The sequence below is a fragment of the Delphinus delphis genome, chromosome 20, assembly GCF_949987515.2.
Source record: "Delphinus delphis chromosome 20, mDelDel1.2, whole genome shotgun sequence".
Taxonomy (NCBI): domain Eukaryota; kingdom Metazoa; phylum Chordata; class Mammalia; order Artiodactyla; family Delphinidae; genus Delphinus; species Delphinus delphis.
Window position 1 is genome coordinate 24,328,656 of NC_082702.1, and position 20,737 is coordinate 24,349,392.

The window sequence follows — 20,737 nt, forward strand, 5'->3', positions numbered from 1 at the left end:
GGCCCCAGTTTCTTCCCAAATAATGTTTAAGCAGGGATGGGAGCTCAGGAGAGACAGTGCAGCCGAATCAGCAGAGCGCAGCAGGGCCAGGCCACCTCTGGACAAGGCTGGCCCTGCCATCTACCAGCTCTGGGGATTTGCGGCAAGTCACTTAGCTCTCTGAACTTCAGTTTCCTCCTCTGTAAAATAGGGATACAGTCATGTCTGCTTCATGGGAGGGGGTGAGTTTTTTATGAAATAATGTTCATTAAGTACCAGCACACAGTAGGTCCTCATAAATGGTAGCAGTTACCTGACCAGGTAGATCACACATAATGGGCACTTGGGAAATGTCTGAAGAATGAATCAGACACGTTTCCTTTTTCTTTTCATCCTCCAAATATTTGTTCTTTACCTAAAAAGCTACTTGGGATTAGAAAGCTCTGCCTCTTGGAAACAAGAGGGGAGGTCAGGGCTAGGAGCAGGGGGTGTAACTGCTGTGTCCCCTTAGGGGCTTAATTTGATGGAGCTGAGTGTGAGGCCTGGACCGTGAGGGTTTGCCCTGGTATCCCAGGACAGCTCTCCAGGGGGCTGGGCTAATGGGCTTTTCAGTTACTTGCCCTTAACAACATATTCTCATTTAAAAAATAAGCTTAAAGTTTTTTTGTTATAAAAGTAGTCTATGTTCATTAAAACAAAAGCTTATTTTGAGCTTATGATATAGCAGGCACTGTTCTAACACTTGTCTTAATTCACTGAGTTTGCACAATAATTTTACAAGGTAGGTACTACCATGTCCCCCATTTTATGGATAAGTAAATCAAGGCACAGAGAAGGTAAGTAACTTTTCCGGAATCACATGACTAAGAAGTAGCAGAGCTGTGGCCACAGAGTTCCCTCTTTTAACCACTATACTATCATGCCTTATTGTACATGTGTGAAAATACAGGTAAGTAAAAATAAACTAAAGGTAACCTGTAGTTTTAACATCCAGAGATACTTGCTATTATTTGCTAACTAACAATATAGTGAAGAGTTACACACACAAGGTATGAAGTAAGACAAACTCATGTTCAAATTCTGGCTTTACTGTTTGGTTTTTTTTTTTACATTATTTATTAATTTATTTATTTTTGGCTGTGTTGGGTCTTCGTTGCTGTGCGCGGGCTTTCTCTAGTTGCGGCGAGCGGGTTCTACTCTTTGTTGCGATGTGCAGGTTTCTCATTGCGGTGGCTTCTCTTGTGGAGCACAGACTCTAAGTGCAAAGGCTTCAGTAGTTGTGGCGCACGGGCTTAGTTGCTTCGTGGCATGTGGCATCTTCCCGGACCAGGGATCGAACCCGTGTCCCCTGCATTGGCAGGCGATTCTTAACCACTGCAGCACCAGGGAAGTCCCTGGCTTTACTGTTTATATGTAACCTTGGCCTAGAAAACAGATGAAAATATTTTTATAATCTTTGAGACAGAGAAAGTGTTTCTTGGCATTGATATCAAAGCCAGAAAATAAAGGAAAATTTCAGTGTGACATGACAGAGCACAAAAGAAAATGTAAAGTCAAATGTCAAAATGAGAAATATTAGTTACTTCGTATGTGATAGAAACATGGTTAATCTCTTTACCATATATGAGCAACTCAAAAATTAGTCAGAAGTAGACCTCACTAAAAATGGGAGATTCTACAAAAGAAGAATGACAGGGCTTCCCTGGTGGCGCAGTGGTTGAGAGTCCGCCTGCCAATGCAGGGGACACAGGTTCGTGCCCCGGTCTGGGAGGATCCCACGTGCCGCGGAGCGGCTGGGCCCGTGAGCCATGGCCGCTGAGCCTGCGCGTCCGGAGCCTGTGCTCCGCAACGGGAGAGGCCACAACAGTGAGAGACCCGCGTACTGCCAAAAAAAAAAAAAGAAGAACGACAAATGACAGTTAAATGTGGGTTCAACCTTGCTCATAATCAAAGAAATGATAATGAAAATGACAAGATGTTATTTTCATACATCAGATTTGGCAAGGATTAAAAAGACAGACAATAAGTAGCACTGGCAAGGGTACAGGGGAGAAGATGGTCTTCTAGACTGTGGTGGGATAAATGCTTAAAGCCTTTCTGGAGATAAATTGGAAACATGTCCAAATCCTCGTCCACACGTGCACCTTTTGGCTTAATATTTTAACTTCACATCATTTATTCTAATGAAAAAAAATAATCAAATGGAAAAGCTATGTGCTAGAATATTCACTGGTACATTTTTTTAAAAAAGCAAACAGTTGAAAACAACTTAAATGTCCTTTAAAAGGAGATTTGTTATGAAAAATATTGAAAGCTATAGAGCAGATTACTATATAACTTGAAGGAGATAAGGTGGATTTATAGATGCTGATAAGGGGGAAAGTCCATGATAAATTCAAAAAGCAAATTGCAGTATGTGGTCTTATTTTTGATAGCAGAGTCTCCTGGTTGAGGCTTAAGTTGGATTTTGATTTTGACTTTTTTATACAACTGGTTTTCTGATATTTGCAGAAGGTGAAATGTTTGACAGACGATTTTGTAAATACATATGAGGTTACCCTTTGGAGACTCCAAGAAAGAGCTAGGAAAATGATAAGGACTTTGGGGTGAGGTAACAGTCCCAGCCTGTGTAAGTAAAGGGTAACAGCCAGGTTTGGGTTTTTTTTGTGCATCTGTATTTATAGACTTATTGAAGATTGGTAAGTATAAGCTACGTTCATTAAAAAATAAACAAGTTTATTGAACATAAACATGGAAAATGTACAACTTGAAGAATTTGCACAGTGAGCACACTTGTGTAACTGCCTTTCACATAAAGAAATTACCAGAAGAGGCCCTGAAACTCCCCTCAACCCCCCTCATAGGACCACACTTTGACTTCTAATATCAGAAATGAATCTGATCTCTGCTTAAACTTTACATCAACAGAATCATAAACTATGTACTCTTTTATGTTTAGCTTCTTTCAGTCAACATTGTAAGATCCCTCTAGATGTACTAGGAGTTCATTCATATGCATTTCTGTATCTGATTCCACTGTGTGAATATACTCGCATAGTATTCATTCTCCTATTGATGAATATATGGGTTGTTCCCATTATTTGTCTTTTAAAAATAATGCTGCTATAAATATTCTTACACATGAATTTTGGTGCATTATGTGCCCATTTCATTAGGAATATACTTAGCTGGTTATTCAGCTTTGATGCATAGTGCCAAAGAATTTTCCAAAGTGGTGGTACCAATTGACACTCTCACCAATGGTGTTTGAGAGCTCAGTTTCACCAGATATTTGCCAACCTGTGTCATTTTGGGGGTTCTGTAGCAGTGAATTACTATGGTTTTAACTTGTGCTTCTCTGATGACTAATCAGGATGAACACTCTTTTTTTTTACCTACAAGTTTCCTGGCCATTTGGATATCCCCTTTTACAGTTTAGCCTTTTTTTTTCTGCTGAGTTGCCCATCTTTTTCTTACAAATTTGCAGTTCTTTGTGTATTTTGGATATTAGACTTTTGTTGGTTATATGTATCACAAAAATCTGTTCCCATTCCTTAACTTGCCTCTTTACTCTCTTGATGCTGTTGTTTGGTAAATGGAAGTTCTTGAATTTAATGTAGTCCAATTTGTCTATTTTTCTTCTATGGTTAGTGCTTCTTTGCGTTTTGTTTAAGAAATTTTGCCTGATACAAGGATATGAATATATGTTCTTATGCTAATTTCTAGAAGCTTTATTCTTTTACCTTTCAGACTCAGATCTACAATCTATCTGGATTTGATTTTTCTGTATGGTATCACATAAGAACCAAGATTCATTCTTCTTCTGTATGGGTATTCAGTTGACCCAGCACCATTTATTGAAAGACTCATCTTTTCCCCACTGCAGTGCCACCTTTTGTCATAACTGTCTATATACACGTGGGCTATTTCTAGACTCTTTTCTTTCACACCTTTGTATCAATACCAGACTATCTTATTACTGTAGTCTAAATCCTCGAGCTCTGCTCTTATTCTTCAAGATTGTCTTAGCTATTCCCGGCCCTTTGTATTTTCTATAAATTCTAAAATAGGCATGTCAATTTCAAAACTCCTTCATCCCACCCCCTCCCCCCACAAAACAAAGCAAAACAAAACAAAACAAACAAAAAACCTACTGGGATTTTTTTTTTAATAAATTTATTTATTTATTTATTTATTTATTCATGGCTGTGTTGTGTTTTTGTTGCTATGCGCAGACTTTCTCTAGTTGTGGCGAGCAGGGGCTGCTCTTCGTTGCCGTGCGTGGGCTTCTCATTGTGGTGGCTTCTCTTGTTGCAGAGCACAGGCTCTAGGTGCAAGGGCTTCAGTAGTTGTGGCACGTGGGCTCAGTAGCTGTGGCTCACTGGCTTAGTTGCTCCGCGGCATGTGGGATCTTCCCAGACCAGGGCTCAAACCCGCGTCCCCTGCATTGGCAGGCAGATTCTTAACCACTGCACCACAAGGGAAGTCCCTTACTGGGATTTTAATTGTGATTGCATTCAATCTATAGATCAAGTTAGGAAGAACTGACATCTTAGAAATGAGTATTTCAATCCATGAACATAATATATCCTTTCATTCCTTTCATTTTTGTAACTCTTCTTTAATATTCCTCAATACAGTATTGTAATTTTCTGTGTAGAGATTCTACACAGTTTTGTTATATTTATTCCTATATATTTATGTCCTTGATGCTACTGTATGTGGTATTTGAATTTTTCTTCAATTTCTAATTAAATAGAAATGCAATGGATTAAAAACATTTTTGACCTTGTATCTAATGACCTTGCTAAATTCACTCATTGATTGTAATAGCTTATCTGTAGATTTCTTTAGATCTTCTATGTATATAATAATGTCATCTGTGCGTTGTGACCATTTTTTTCTTCCTTACTGATCCTTGTGCATTTTATTTCTCCTCTCCGTCTTCATCCTACAGTGTGCTTAGATTTTTTAAACATGTTCTTTATTAAATTAAGAAAGTGCCCTTCTGGCATAACATCACTTTGTAATATTCTTTGAAAGTGTTAAGGTCATGAAAGACAAAGAAACACTGAGGAACTGCCTCAGATTGGAGGACAGTAAGTAGACATAACAAATATATGCAAGGTGGGATCTTGGATTGGATCCTGGATCAGAAAAGGACATTAATGGGAAAATTAGCACAATTTAAATAAGGTCTATAAATTAGATCATATTGTATCAGTGTTAATTTTCTAATTTCAATAATTATACTATGATTATGTAAGATGGTTAAGATTAGGGGAAGTGGGTTAATATATGAGAACTATTATTTGCAACTTTTGCACTATTTTTGCAAATTTTCTCTAAGTCTAAAATAGTTCTTTGAGGAAAGATTTTGTTAAAGTTTCCTTTTATTCCTAGTTTGCTATGTGTTTATTGTGAATGGGGTTGAATTTTACCAAATGCATTCTCTGTATTTATTGATGCTTTATGCAATTTTCTCTTATATTTTTCTAATATACTGAGTTACAGTGATTAATTTTTAACTGTTAGATCAACCTTTCATTCCTGGAATGAATCCAACTTTGGCTTGATATGTTACACTTTTATATGTTGCCAAATTTAATTTCTCATTTTCTTTTTTTAAAAATTAAAAAAAATTAATACAATTTTAAGTGTTACTTTTCCATTTAGTTATTACAAAATATTGGCTGTATTCTTCATGTTGTACAATATAACCTTGTAGCCTATCTTACACCCAATAGCTTGTACCTTCCACTCCCCGACCCCCCGACCCCTGTGGTGCCCCTACCGCTGCACTGGTAATCACTAGTTTGTACTCTGTATCTGTGGGTCTGCTTCTTTTTTGTTATATTTACTAGTTTGTTGTATATTTAAAATTCCACATATCAACGATATCATTCAGTATTTGTCTTTCTCTGTCGGACTTATTTCACTTAGCATAATGCCCTCCAAGCCTATCCATGTTTCCACAAATGGCAAAAATTTGTTCTTTCTTATGGCTGAGTAGTATTCCATTGTATTTATATATACCACATCTTCTTTATCCATTCAGCTGTTGATGGACACTTAGGTTGCTTCCATATCTTGGCAATTGTAAATAATGCTGCTATGAATATTGAGGTGCATATTAGTGTTTTTGTTTCTTTCAGATATATTCCCAGGGGTGGATTTGCTGGGTCATATGGTAGTTCTATTTTTAGTTTTTTGAGAACCCCCCATAAAGTTTTCCACAGTGTCTGCACTAATTTACATTCCCACCAACAGTGTATGAGGGTTCCCTTTTCTCCACATCCTGTCCAACATTTGTTATTTTTGTTCCTTTTGATTTTAGCCAATCTGACAGGTGTCAGGTGATCTCTCACTGTGGTTTTGATTTTCATTTCCCTGATGATTAGTAATGTTGAGCATCTTTTCATGTGCCTATTGACCACCTGCATTTCCTCTTTGGAAAAACGTCTATTCAGTTCTTCTGCCCATTTTTAAATTGGGTTGTTTGTTTTATTGATGTTGAGTTGTATGAGTTGTTTATATATGTTGGATATTAACCCCTATCAATCATATCTTTTGTAAATATCTTTTCCCATTCCATAGATTGTCTTTTTGTTTTGTTGATGATTTCCTTTGCTGTGCAAAACATTTCGAGTTTAGTTAGGTCCCATTTGTTTATTTTTGCTTTTTTTCCTTTACTTTAGGAGGCAGATCCAAAAAATTTTTACTGCAATTTATGTCAAAGAGTGTTCTATGTTTTCCTCTAGGACTTTTATAGTATCCAGGCTTACATTTAAGTCTTTAAACCATTTTGAGTTTATTTTTGTATGTGGTGTTAGAGAATGTTCTGATTTCATTCTTTTACATGTAGCTGTCCAGTTTTCCTAGCACCACTTATTGAAGAGACTGTCTTTTCTTCATTTTATATTCTTGCCTGCTTTGCCACAGATTAACTGACCATAATTTCATGGGTTTATTTTTGGCCTTTCTTTCCTCTTCCCTTGATCTGTGTCTGTTTTTGTGCCAGTACCATACTGTTTTGATTACTGTAGCTTTGCAGTATAGTCTTAAGAAAGGGAGCTTGTTTCCTCCAGCTCTGTTCTTCTATCTCAAGATTGTTTTGGCTATTTGGGGTTTTTCATGTTTTCATACAAATTTTAAAATTATTTGTTCTTGTTCTGTGAAAAATACCATTGGTATTTTGACAGGGATTGCATGGAATTTGTAGATTGCCTTGGGTAGTATGGTCATTTTAATAATATTGATTCTTCCAGTCCAAGAACACAGTATATCTTTCCATCTATTTGTGTCATCTTCAATTTCTTTCATCAGCACCTTATAGTTTTCAGAGTACAGATCTTTTGCCTCCTTGGGTAGGTTCATTCCTAGGTAGTTTATTCTTTTTGATACAATGGTAAATAGGATTGTTGCCTTAATTTCGCTTTCTGATAGTTTGTTGTTAGTGTATAGAAATGCAACAGATTTCTGTGTATTAATTTTTTATCCTGAAAATTTACTGAACTCATTCATGAGCTCTAGTAATTTTCTGGTGGCTTCTTTAGGATTTTCTATGTATATTATCATGTCATCTGCAAAGAGTGACAATTTTACTTCTTCCTTCCAATTTGAATTCCTTTTATTTCTTTTTCTTTTCCGATTGCTGTGGTTAGGACTTCAAAAACCATGTTGAATAAAAGTGGCAAGAGTGGGCCTCCTTGTCTTTTTCCTGATCTTAGAGGAAATGCTTTCAACTTTTCACCATTGAGTATGATGTTAGCTGTGGGTTTGTCATATATGGCCTTTATTATATGTTGAAGTATGTTCCCTCTGTGCTCGCTTTCTGGAGAGTTTTTACCATAAATGGATGTTGAATCTTATCAAATCCTTTTTTCTGCATCTATTGAGATGATCATACAGTTTTTATTCTTCAATTTGTTAATGTGGTGTATCACATTGATTAATTTGAAGATACTGGAAAATCCTTGCAGCCCTGGGATAAATCCCACTTGATCATGGTATATGATCCTTTAATTGTATTGTTGGATACGGATTGCTAGTATTTTGTTGATGATTTTTGTATCTATATTCATCAGTGATATTGGCCTGTAACTTTCTTTTTTTGTGATATCTTTGTCTAGTTTTGTTATCACCATGATGCTGGCCTCATAGAATGAGTTCAGAAGTGTTTCTTCCTCTGTAGTTTTTTGGAATAGTTTCAAAAGAATAGGTGTTAACTCTTTTCTAAATGTTTGGTAGAATTCACCTGTGAAGCCATCTGGTCCTGGACTTTTGTTTGTTGGGAGTTTTAAAATTACTAATTCAATTTTATTACTGGTAATTGGTCTGTTCATATTTTCTCTTCCTTCCTGATTCAGTCTTGGGAGATTGTACCTTTCTAAGAATTTGTCCATTTTTTCTAGGTTGTCCATTTTATTGGCATGTAGTTGCTTGTAGTAGTCTTTTATGATCCTTTGTATTTCTGTGGTTCAGTTATAATGTCTCCTTTTTCACTTCTGATTTTATTGATTTAGGCCCTCTCTCCTTTTTTCTTGATAAGTCTGGCTAAAGGTTTATCATTTTTGTTTATCTTTTCAAAGAACGAGCTTTTAGTTTCATTGATCCTTTCTATTGATTTTTTAAGTCTTTATTTCATTTATTTTTTCTCTGATCTTTATGATCTTTTCCTTCTACTAATTTTGGGTTTTGTTTGTTCTTTTTTCTCTAGTTCTTCTAGGTGTAGGGTTAGGTTTTTTATTTGAGATTTTTCTTGTCTCCTGAGGTAAGCCTGTATCACTGTAAACTTCCCTCTTAGAACTGCTTTTGCTGCGTCCCATAGGTTTTGGATTGTCGTGTTTTTGTTTTCATCTGTCTCTGGGTGTTTTTTGATTTCCTCTTTGATTTCTTCAGTGATGTATTAGTTGTTTAGTAACATATTGTTTAGCCTCCACGTGTTTGTGTTTTTTTGCAATTTTTTTTCTTGTAGTAGATTTCTAGTATCATCATGTTGTAGTGGGAAAAGATGCTCATTATGATTTCAATCTTCTTAAATTTACTGAGGCTTCTTTTGTGGTTTAGCATGTCATCTCTCCTGGAGAATGTTCCATGTACAGTTGAAAATAATGTATATTCTGCTGCTTTTGGATAGAAGGCTCTCTATATATCAGTTAAGTCCATTTGGACTAATGTGTTTTTTAAGGCCTGTTTTTCCTTATTGATTTTCTATCTGGATGATCTGTCCATTGACATAAGTGTGGTGTTAAGTTCCCCTACTATTATTGTATTATTGTCCATTTTTCCTTTTATGCCTGTTAATTGCCTTGTATATTTAGGTGCACCTATGTTGGGTGCACATATATTTACAAATATTATAATTTCTTGGACTGATATCTTGATCATTATGTAGTGTCCTTCTTCGTCTCTTGTAACGGTCTTTGTTTTGAACGGTCTTTATTTTGTCTGATATAAGTATTGCTTCTCTGGCTTTCTTTTGATTTCCATTTTCATGGAATACCTTTTTTCCATCCCCTCATGTTCAGTCTGTATGTGTCTAGATCTGAAGTGAGTCTCTTGTAGACAGAATATATACAGATCTTGTTTTTGTATCCTTTCAGCAACTCTATGCCTTTTGGTTGGAGCATTTAGTCTGTTTACATTTAGGTATTATGTATGTTCTTACTGCCATTTTATTAATTGTTTTGGATTTGTCTTTGTAGGTCTTTTTTTCCCGTTTCTTCTTTTTTTCTCTTCTCTTGTAATTTGATGACTATCTTTAACCTTATGTTTGGATTCCTTTTTCTTTTTTATGTGTGTATCTATTATAGATTTTTAGTTTGTGTTTACCATGAGTTTTTTGTATAGCAGTATGTGTGTATGTATATATATATATATATGCAATTGTTTAAATTGCTCATCTCTTAATTTCAAGTGCATTTTTTAAACTCTGCATTTGTATGGTACTCCTCTCATGATCGCTGTTTTTGATATCATATTTTACATCTAATTGTTTTGTGTATCCCTTAACTGCTTGTTGTGGATATAGATGATTTTACTACTTTTGTCTTTTAACCTCCCTACTAGCTTTGTGTGTGGATAATTTCCTATCTTTAGTGCCTTTACTAATGAGCTTTTTTATTTCATAATTTTCTTGTTTCTAGTTGTGGATTTTTTCTTTTTCACCTAGAGAAATTCGTATGTAACATCTGTTGTAAAGCTGGTTTCATGGTGCTGAACTCTTTTAGCTTTTGCTTGTCTGTAAAGCTTTTGATTTCTCCATCAAACCTGGTTGAGAGACTTGCTGGGTAGAGTATTCTTGGTTGTAGGTTTTTCCCTTTCATCACTTTAAATATATTATGCTGCTCCCTTCTGGCCTGCAGAATTCATGCTGAAAAATCAGCTGATAGCCACATGGGAGTTCCCTTGTATGTTATTTGTTGCTTTTCCCTTGTTGCTTTTTAATATTCTTTCTTTATCTTTTATTTTTTTCATTTTAGTTACAATGTGTCTTGGTATATTCCTTTTTGGGTTAATCCTGTATGGACTCTCTGCACTTCCTGGACTTGGGTGACTGTTTTCTTTTCCATGTTAGGGAAGTTTTCAGCTATTATGTCTTCAAATATTTTCTCAGGCCCTTTCTCTCTCTCTCTTCTCCTTCTGGGACCGCTATATTGCAAATATTGTGCACTTGATGTTATCACAGAGGTCTCATTTCTTTTCATTCTTTTTTTTTTTTCAGTTCAACAGTAGTGATTTCCAATATTCTCTCTTCCAATACTGATCTGCTCCTCTGTATTATTTAGTCTACTATTGATTCCTTCCAGTGTATTTTTTTCATTTCAGTTATTGTATTCTTAATCTCTGTTTGATTGTTCTTTATGTTTTCTAACTCTTTAAAAACTTCTTACTTCTCACTCTGTGTATTCATTCTTCTCCTGAGTTCTTTGATCATCTCTATGACCATTACTCTGAACTCTTTCTTGGGTAGATTATCTCCACTTCACTTAATTCTTCTTCTAGGGTTTTGTCTTTTTCCTTCATCTGGAAAATGTTCCTCTGACCCCTCATTTTGTCTAAGCTGCTATTTATACTTTTATATGTGTGGTAGGTTAGTTATGTTTCTTGACCTTGGAGAAGCAAACTTCTGTAGGAAACATCCTATCTGTCTCAGCAGGACACTCCCCTCTTCTCACCCAAGCTATATGCTCTGGGGGTTTCCCCTAAAAGGGCTGCATGGGTCCTTCTGTTGTGGCAGGCTGATTATGTGGGCAATCTGGTAGGCTTAGCTGGCCCCTAGTCTGGTTGGTTGCCAGACTCTGCCTTGTGCAGATGCAGCTGGCTGCCATTTAGCAAGGCCTGGTCATGAGGCAGCTAGCTGCAGAACCCTGGGGGACTCTGGGGCTAGGGCTGGCTCACGGTGGGCAGAGTCAGGGTCCTGAAAACTCCAGAGCTGTTGCCTGCCTGCTGGCAAGTGAAACCAGGACCTGAGGTTAGTGCCAGACTACTGGCAAGCAGAGTTGGTTCCTGGAGTCTGGCTGCAAAGCCCAGGGATCCCAGAGCTCATTTCACATCATTGGTGAGTGGGAAAGGGGTGGTTCCCAGGGGATTTGGGGTGACCCAAAGCTAGCTATCTCCACTGCTTCTGGTGTCAGCCCCCCTGGTGGATGAGGCTTGTCTAGAGGCTAGTGCAGGCTTCCTGGAGAGAAGGCCTGGTGCTTGCCCACTGGTGAGTGGAGCTGGTTCTTGGCCCTCTGTTGGGCAGGGCCATGTCAGGGCATGTCTAGAGGCAGAGGTTGGCTCAGGAAGTGTTTAGGCAGTCTGTCTGCTAATGAGTGGGGCTGTGTCTCTTAGCTGCTTGGCCTGAGACATCCTAGCACTGGTGCCCACAGGCTGTTGGGTGGGACCTCAGCTTTCCACTAATGAGCCAGGATGGCAGCTGCCAGATGCAGTGTTCACACGGTAGAATGTTCCCAAATATGGCTGACACCAGTATCTATGTTCCTAGGGTGAGCTGCACCTGCCACCTGCCTCTCCAGGAGACTCTCCAAGACCAGCAGGTAGGTCTGGCCTAGGCTTCTATCAAATTACTTCTTTTGCCCTGGGTCTTGATGCATGTGAGATTTTGTGTGTATGCTTTAAGAGTGAAGTCTCTATTTCCTCCAGTCCTGTGGGAGTCCTGAAATTAAGCCCTCTGGTCTTCAAAGTCAAGTGCTGTGGGGGCTCACCTTCCCAGTTCAGGACCCCTGGGCTGGGGAGCCTGATGTGGGGCTCAGAACTTTCACTCCTGTAGGAGAACCTCTGCAATATAATTATTCTCCAGCTTGTGGGTCGCAAACTGGGGTATGGGATTTGATTATATCACAAGTCCAGCACTCCCACCCAACTTGCTGTGGTTCCTTCTTTATGTCTTAAGTTGTAGAAGAACTTCTCTGGTAGGTTTGTCTTTTTCACTGATGGTTGTTCTGCAGATAGTTGTGATTTTGATGTGTTTGTGAGAAGAGGTGAGCTCAGGGTGTTTCTACTCTGCCATCTTGGCTGCTCTCCTCTAGTCTAGCTATTTCCTTTTTTTAGGATTTTTTGGCCCATCTCTGTTTCTGAGAAAGATTGGTGGGTAATTTTTCTTTGCTATAATGTCCTTATCAGGTTTGGGGATTAAGGTTATGTGATCTCATAACCTAATGCAAAATGGGAAATATTTCTTCATCTATTTTCTGAAAGAGTTTATGTGTGATTAGTGTTATTTCTTCTTTAAATGCTTGGTATATTCACCAAGGAAGCTATCTGGGTTTGGAATTTGTATTGTAAGAAGGTTTTTAACTACAGAATTTATTTCCTTAGTAAACATGATTGATACTTTTTATATTTTCTTTTTTTACCTTGTGTCAATTTTGTAAAGTTTTATTTTTCTAGGAATTTGCTATTTAATTAAAATTTTCAAGTTCACTGTCACATCATTTATAATATTCTTTTATATACTATCTTTCTAATATGTGGGATCTGTAATGATGCTCTTATTTGTTCCTGGTATCAATATTTTGTGTCTTTTCTACTTTTATTCTAGATCAGTTTTGCTAGGGGCTCTTAAATGTGAATTTTTTAATATACTTTTTAGTATATTTGTTTTCAACTTCATTAATCTCTGTTGCTATCTTTATCATTTCCTCTCCTCTACTTTCTCTGCATTTAATTTGCTATTTTCTAACTACTTGATCTGGATACTTAGATAATTGATTTATGATGTTTATTTTTTTCTTATACATACATGTATTTGGAGCTATAGAGTTTTCTCTGACTATGGACTAAGCAATACCCCAGAAGTATTGATATATGGTTTTTATAATTCCTCTCAAAATATTTCCTAATTTTGATTGTAATTTCCTTTCTGATCTATTAATATACTACTGATAATTATATTGCTTAATTTGCAAACCCTTGAGGACTTTTCTAGTTTTCATTTTGTAATTCACATCTAGCTATCTCCACTGCAGTCAGAGACACACATCCTATGTGATTTAAATTTTCTGAAATTAAATTGTTGAGACTTGCTTTATGGCCAAGTGTATTTTCTTTGTGTCCAGTAAAAATTTTTTTCTTAATAGTTATTTTGTCTGATATTAGTATAGCCACTCTAGCAGTGTTTGGCTAATATTTACATGGTATATCTTTTCCTATCCTTTTATTTTCAACCTAATAAATCTTTGAATCTAAAATTTGTCTCTTGTACACAGCATTGAGCTGGATCATTTTAAAAAAATCCATTATGCCAATCTCTGCCTTTAGTTTGGCACGTTTAATCTATTTATATTTGATGTAATTACTGACAAGGTAGGATTAATGCCTGAAATTTTTCTATTTGTTTTCTACATATCTTGTATCTTTTTTTCTACTAATTTGCAATTACTGATGCCTTTTGTATTAAATATTTTATAGTGCACTGTCTTAATTCCCTTCTTATTTTTTTACTCTGCTTTTTAAAGTTATTTCTTAGTGGTTTCCCTGAGTATTAGAATTAACATCTTAATTTAAAGCAATCTAGTTTGGATTAATACCAACTTCATTTCAATCTTATACAAAAACTGCTCTAATATAGCTACATACCCTCCCCCCGCTTAGTGCTATTATTGTCATACAAATTACATTTTTATACATTAGAAGCCCATTTACATAGTTTTATAATTATTGTCTTATGTGGTTGTCTCAAATAAGAAAGGAGTAGTAAATCAACTATACTTCAATAAAATTTTAAGAAATATATTAATTAAATTTATAATGATTTTAAAAAGTCAGAAAGGAGTACAAAAAAATTACAAACAAAAATACATTTATACTGTCTTTTATATTTACCTATGTAGTTACTTTCACTAGTACTCTTTATTTTTTGTGTATATTCAAATTATTGTCAGGTGTTCTTCCATTTCAGCCTGAAGAGACTTCCTTTAGTATTTCTTATAGGGCAGGTCTACTGGCGATGAATTCTCTGAGAATGTCTAATTTTTTGAAGTATAGTTTTGCTGAATATAGAATTCTTTTTTAAAAAATTAATTAATTGATTGATTGATTTTTGGCTGCATTGGGTCTTTGTTGCTGTGCGTGGGCTTTTGCTAGTTATGGTGAGCAGAGGCTACTCTTCATTGTGGTGGCTTCTCTTGTTGCAGAGCATGGGTTCTAGGCGCACAGGCTTCAGTAGTTGTGGTACGTAGGCTCAGCAGTTTTGGCTCAGGGGCTCTAGAACGCAGGCTCAGTAGTTGTGGCACACTGGCCCAGTTGCTCCGTGGCATGTGGGATCTTCCCAGACCAGGGCTCGAACCCATGTCCCCTGCATTGGCAGGCGGATTCCTAACCACTGCACCACCAGGGAAGTCACTGCAGGCAGATTCTTAATGACTGAGCCACCAGGGAAGTCCCTGGATATAGAATTCTTGATTGATAGTCTCCCTCCACCCCCAGCATATTGGATACGACATTGCACTGCCTTCTGGCCTCCATGGATTCTGATAAGCCAGCTGTTCATCGTTTTGTGAATCTCTTGTGTGTAATGAGTTTTTTTTTTTTCTTGCTATTTTCAAGATTCTCTGTCTTTTGAAAATTTGGCTGTGATGTGTCTAGATGTGGATTCTTTTGAGCTTATTTTACTTAGAGTTAGTGATTTTCTTTGATACATAGATTTTCAAAATCAAATTTGAGAAGTTTTTTTGGTCATAATTTCTTCAAATATTCTTTCTGTCCCTTTTTCTCTCCCTCCCTCCCTTCTGTGGGTCTCATTATGTGTATGTTGATATGCTTGATTGTGTCCACAGGTCACTGACACTCCATTAATTTTTCTTCATTCTTGTTTTCTTTCTGTTCCTCAGGCTCGATAATCTTATTGAACTATCTGTAAGTATGTTTATTCTTTCTTTTAGCAACTCACATCTGCTGTCGAACCCCTCTAGTGAATTTTTCCTTTCGGTTATACTTTTCAGGTCCAGATCTCTATTTAAAAAAATGTTTTTTCTTTTTAGTGATATTTTCTATTTAGCAAGACATTATTTTCATACTTTCCTTTAATTCTTTAGGTATGGTTTCCTTTAGTTCTTTGAACATACTTATGATAGCTTGTTTAAAGACTTTATATGGTAAGTTCAGCATCTGGACTTCCTCAGGGACAGTAACTTCTGACTGCTTTTTCCCCTGTCTATGGGCCATACTTTCCTGTTTCTTTGCATGACTCATAGATTTTTGTTGAAAACTAAACATTTAAAATAACGTAATGTAAACATCAGATTTCTCTTCTTTTCCAGGGTTTGTTGTTTCTGCTGATTGCTTCCTTAGTGACTTTTCTGAACTAATTCTGTATTCTTTGTCATGTGTGGGCATTGAAATCTCTGTTCCATTAGCCTAGTGCTCAGCTAGTGATCTGAGAGATTTTCTTACATTCTTGGACCCCACGCCCACCCCAAATCTCCCTATCTTTGCAAAGGGGCTGTGTGTTTGTGTTGGGGCACACCTTCAACACTCAGCCAAAGCCTCAAGATCAGCCCAAGGTGAGAGATTAGTATCTTCTCAGGCCCTAATCTTCTTAGCCCTGCACATGCACATGGCCTTCTAGATCCACAGAAATATGCTGGAGTTTTTCAAAGCCCCTGATGGACATCTAACTCTCCAGATTTTCCTTTTACATTTTTGGACAAGCTTTTTGTTTGCCCTTTCTGGTATTACCTCCTCAGGAAGCTATGACGTTAAACAGTTGCTGTTGATTGCTTTTGACAAAGGCCCTGAGGATAGGGTTTTTCTTACTGAATGATCTATGAGTCAGGTCAAATAAGACAAGCTTTACAGTGGGGCTTTTCCAGAAAACTGTCAAGTCAAAGAGTTACAAATCTCGGGTGGGCTTTGTTGGGAGCTTCAAACCTGTTCTAACCTCTCCAGTGGTTACTAGGCTACTGGTTTTAACAGCTATCATGGCTGTGAGTCTTCTGGTTTCCAAACCAATCATGGAGCTGGGGAGACAGCATGAGAATAGGACAAGTTAAAATGCTACACAATTCATTCCTCTTTCTAATATTCAGACTTTTTCCTTATATAAAAATTCCTTTATTGCTGAAAGCTGGTGGTTTCTTAAGTTCTGAAAAAGTGTGTTTTTTTGGTTTTTTTACATTTTTCCTCAGTGTCTTTATTGCTGTTTTGGAGGAGTGGATTTTTTGGAGATCCTCACTCCACTGTTTAGAAAGCGTTTCTTTCTATCTTATATTTTAATTCCACATATACTTTAAACACCAAGAGACATAATTATTATCTTATTTGATCTGTTTTCGTTTAGAGTTAATGCTACACTTACCGTTCTACTGTTCATCATTCATCTACTCTTCATCTACTGTTCATCATTCCTTCTTGCATTACTGCACCTCCATCTTTAATAATTTTCCTTCTGTTTAAAAAAACTCCTTTAGTGTTTCTTTTATTCCCATATGCTAGAAATGCATGCTCTAAGTTTTTGTTCGACTGAAAATATTTTCATTTTACCTTCATTTTGGAAAGATATTTTCATTGAGAATAGAATTCTAGGGTGGCAGTGATTTCGTTTGTGCTCCATAAAGATTCAATTGGATTGTCCTCTAGGCTACCATAATTTCTGCTGAAAAATTGCCAGTCCTGTTGTTCTTTTGAAAGTAATGTGTCTTTTATCCTCTGGCTGCTTTTAAGCGTTTCCTTTGTCCTTGATTTTCAGCAGTTTTAATATGGTGTAATTAAATGTGTTTTTCTTTATGTTTATTCTTCATGGCATTCATAGAGCTTCTTGGATCTATGACATGGTATCTTTTATCATTCAGACATTTTCTCTTCAAATACTGCTGCTTTCCCTCTCTATCTTTTTGTCTCATTCTGAAATTCCAATTTGATATACGTTTGGCCTTTTTACCATATCCCTTAAATTTTTTTTTTTTTTTTTGCGTATGCGGGCCTCTCACTGTTGTGGCCTCTCCCATTGCGGAGCACAGGCTCTGGACGCGCAGGCTCAGCAGCCATGGCTCACGGGTCCAGCCGCTCCACAGCATGTGGGACCTTCCCGGACCGGGGCACGAACCCGTGTCCCCTGCATCGGCAGGCGGACTCTCAACCACTGCGCCACCAGGGAAGACCCCATATCGCTTAAATTTTTACTGGATGCTAGGCATTGTGTATAAAAATATTGTATAGATAATTTGAGGCTCTCATGGTATTAGTTTCCTTCAGAGAGGATTTACGTTTGCCTCTAGCAGTTAGTTTGAATAAATGCAGATTACCTTAATCCAGTCTGAGTCTGAGTTGGTTTGAAAGTGAGTTTTAGTCTTTTGAAGAATCAGGCTATTTCCATTTCACCTTTATTCCTAGGGTGTGGCTCTTCTGGGATGCTAATTGGAGCCCAATACTGCTTATGAATCGGTAAAGAGCCAAGGGGAAGCTCCTGAGCCTCTTAGCCCTATGGCACTAGTTAGCCCTATGGTTAATGCCTCAAAGTGGAGCTGGGCATAATGCCGGGCTCACTTCAATGCACGCTCTTTTCTCAGGCTCTCTTTTTTTTTAAAAAAACATCTTTATTGGAGTATAATTGCTTTACAACGTTGGGTTAGTTTCTGCTGTATAACAAAGTGAATCAGCTATACCTCTACATCTATTCTCATATCTCCTCCCTCTTGCGTCTCCCTCCCACCCTCCCAATCCCACCCCTCTAGGTGGTCACAAAGCACAGAGCTGATCTCCCTGTGCTATGCGGCTGCTTCCCACTAGCTATCTATTTTACATTTGGTAGTATATATTAGTCTATGCCACTCTCTCACTTCATCCCAGCTTACGCTTCCCCGTCCCCGTGTCCTCAGGTCCATTCTCTACATCTGCATCTTTATTCCTGTTCTGCCTCTAGGTTCTTCATAACCATTTTTTTTTTTTTTTAGATTCCATATTTATGTGTTAGCATACGGTATTTGTTTTTCTCTTTCTGACTTACTTCAGTTTGTATGACAGATTCTAGGTCCATCCACCTCGCTACAAATAACTCAATTTCGTTTCTTTTTATGGCTGAGTAATATTCCATTGTATATATGTACAAAAATATGGAATGCTTCACGAATTTGCGTGTCATCCTTGCACAGGGGCCATGCTAATCTTCTTTGTATCATTTCAATTTTAGTATATGTGCTGTCAAAGCGAGCACTTTCAGGCTCTTTAAGTCCTAACTGTCTTCAGACAACAACAAAAATGTTTAAGTAAACTTTTTATTTTGAAATAATTTTTTAATTACAGAAGTTTGCAAAATAGTATAGAGTTCCCATGTATCCTTCATCCAGTTTCCCCTGTTGATTACATCTTGCCTAACCTTTTTACATTTGTCAAAACCAATAAGTTAACATTGAAATAATGCTATTAAGTGATCTACAGACTTTATTCAGATTTCTTCAGGTTTTTCAGGATGTCCTTTCTCTGCTCTAATACCCAATCCAGGTACTGCATTGTGTTTAGTTGTCATGTCTGTAACACCATCTGTAACCATTTTATCAGTCTTTATTATTTGTTTTTCACAACCTTGATAGTTTTGAAGAGTACTAGTCAGGCATTTTGTAAAGGATCTCTCAGTTTGGGTTTGTCTGGTGTTTTCTCATGAATAGACCACAAAGTACCATTCTCATTACATCATATCAGGGGGTACGTGTTATGAACTAAATGCTTGTATCACCCCCCGCCCCCCCCACCAAATTCATGTGTTGAAGCCCTAACCGCCAATGTGATGGTATTTGGAGGTGAGGCCTTTGGGAGGGAATTAGGTTTAGATGAGGGAGGTGCCCTTATGATGAGATTAGTGCCTGTGTAAGACTAAACAACAGAGAGCTTGTTTCTTCACCCTCTCTCTACCATGTGAGAACAAATTGAGAAGGTGGTCGTCTTCAAGCTAGGAAGAGAGCTCTCACCAGGAACTGCATCTGCCATCACCTTGATCTTGGACTTCCAGCCTCCAGAACTGTGAGAAATAAATGTCTGTTTAAGCCACACAGTCTGTGTTTCTGTTTTTGTTTTTGTACAACAGCCTGAATTAAGACAGTACATGATGTCAACGTGATTATTACTGGTGATGTTAACTGTGATCGTTTAGTTAAAGTAGTGTCTGTCAGATTTCTCCACTGTAAGGTTAGTGTTTTTCCCTTTCTGTACTATATTCGTTGGAAGTGGGTCTCTAAGAACAGCCCACACTCATGGAGCATTAAGGTCCACATTCATGGAGAATTAGGGAAAAGTGTTTACTTGCCTAACTTGAAATTCTTCTGTATGGAAGATTTGTCCCTCGAACAGATTTTTACTTTTGTTTTGATTAAACCAGTGTTTCCATTTCTTCTCAGTGAAAGCTAATTTGTTGTGGCTGCTTCTTAAGTCTGCTGCATTTCTTAAAAAAAAAAAAAAGTACATATATATATAGAGAGAGAGAGAGAGAGATAGAGAGAGAGAGAGAGAGGAAGAGAGAGAGAGAGAAAATGATTAACAGTGATTATCTCTGACATCTGTGACAAATGGGATTATATATATACATGTATTTGGGGGGGTTCCATTTTCTACAGTCCTGTACCATTTGCATATTTTATAATAAGCATGTATTTTATTTTATAATCAGTAAAAAAAACAATGATACTTTCTCCATTTTGTAAAAATAGCAGAAAAAAACATTTTTGTTCCAATGATCTATGACTATGTCTCAGTGAAGGGAAAAATCGAGTTTACCATCTGGATTATTTAGCCCTCCGAATTACATCTTTTCCTATAAATTGCATTTTTGGATGTTTGAGGCACAGGGAGCTGCACTCTTGGGTTAGTATGCATGATGCCAAAAAACTGGGGGTCTGTTGTTCCAATTCTGGACCCACTCTTTCTGGCTGAGTGATCTTGACCAATACCTATTTCTCTATGCCTCTGTTTTCTTGTGAGAAAGTGGAGGTAATCATTATACCCACCCCAGGGGTTGTTGTGAGGAATAAACGAGATAATGAATGTGTAATACTTTGTATAGTGCCTCACCCACAGAATGCTTAACTCATGTTAACTATGATTATTATTAGGGGCCAAGTGTAGGCTCAGAGGGGAGTCAGTCTTGAGCTTAGTCATTCTGGATCCTTCTCTTTACTGTATCTCCCTTTAGAATCCTGCTTATTGTCATGGTTCTTTCAGATCTAATTTTCTCTATAATTTGGGTTGCTAAGCAATAGTGCGATTTTCCACATTGGCCAAGCTTTATAAATATGTAAGTGAAATAACGGAGCCAGGAACAGGT

The 20,737-nt window shown here is 37.2% G+C and overlaps 1 non-coding gene across 1 annotated transcript; it reads right to left on the reverse strand.

The window, feature by feature from the left end:
• Positions 1-18,530: 18,530 nt before the first annotated feature.
• LOC132417374 (U6 spliceosomal RNA) lies at positions 18,531-18,637 on the reverse strand. The gene has a single exon (XR_009517813.1). It is a non-coding gene; the product is annotated as a U6 spliceosomal RNA (small nuclear RNA).
• Positions 18,638-20,737: the final 2,100 nt, after the last annotated feature.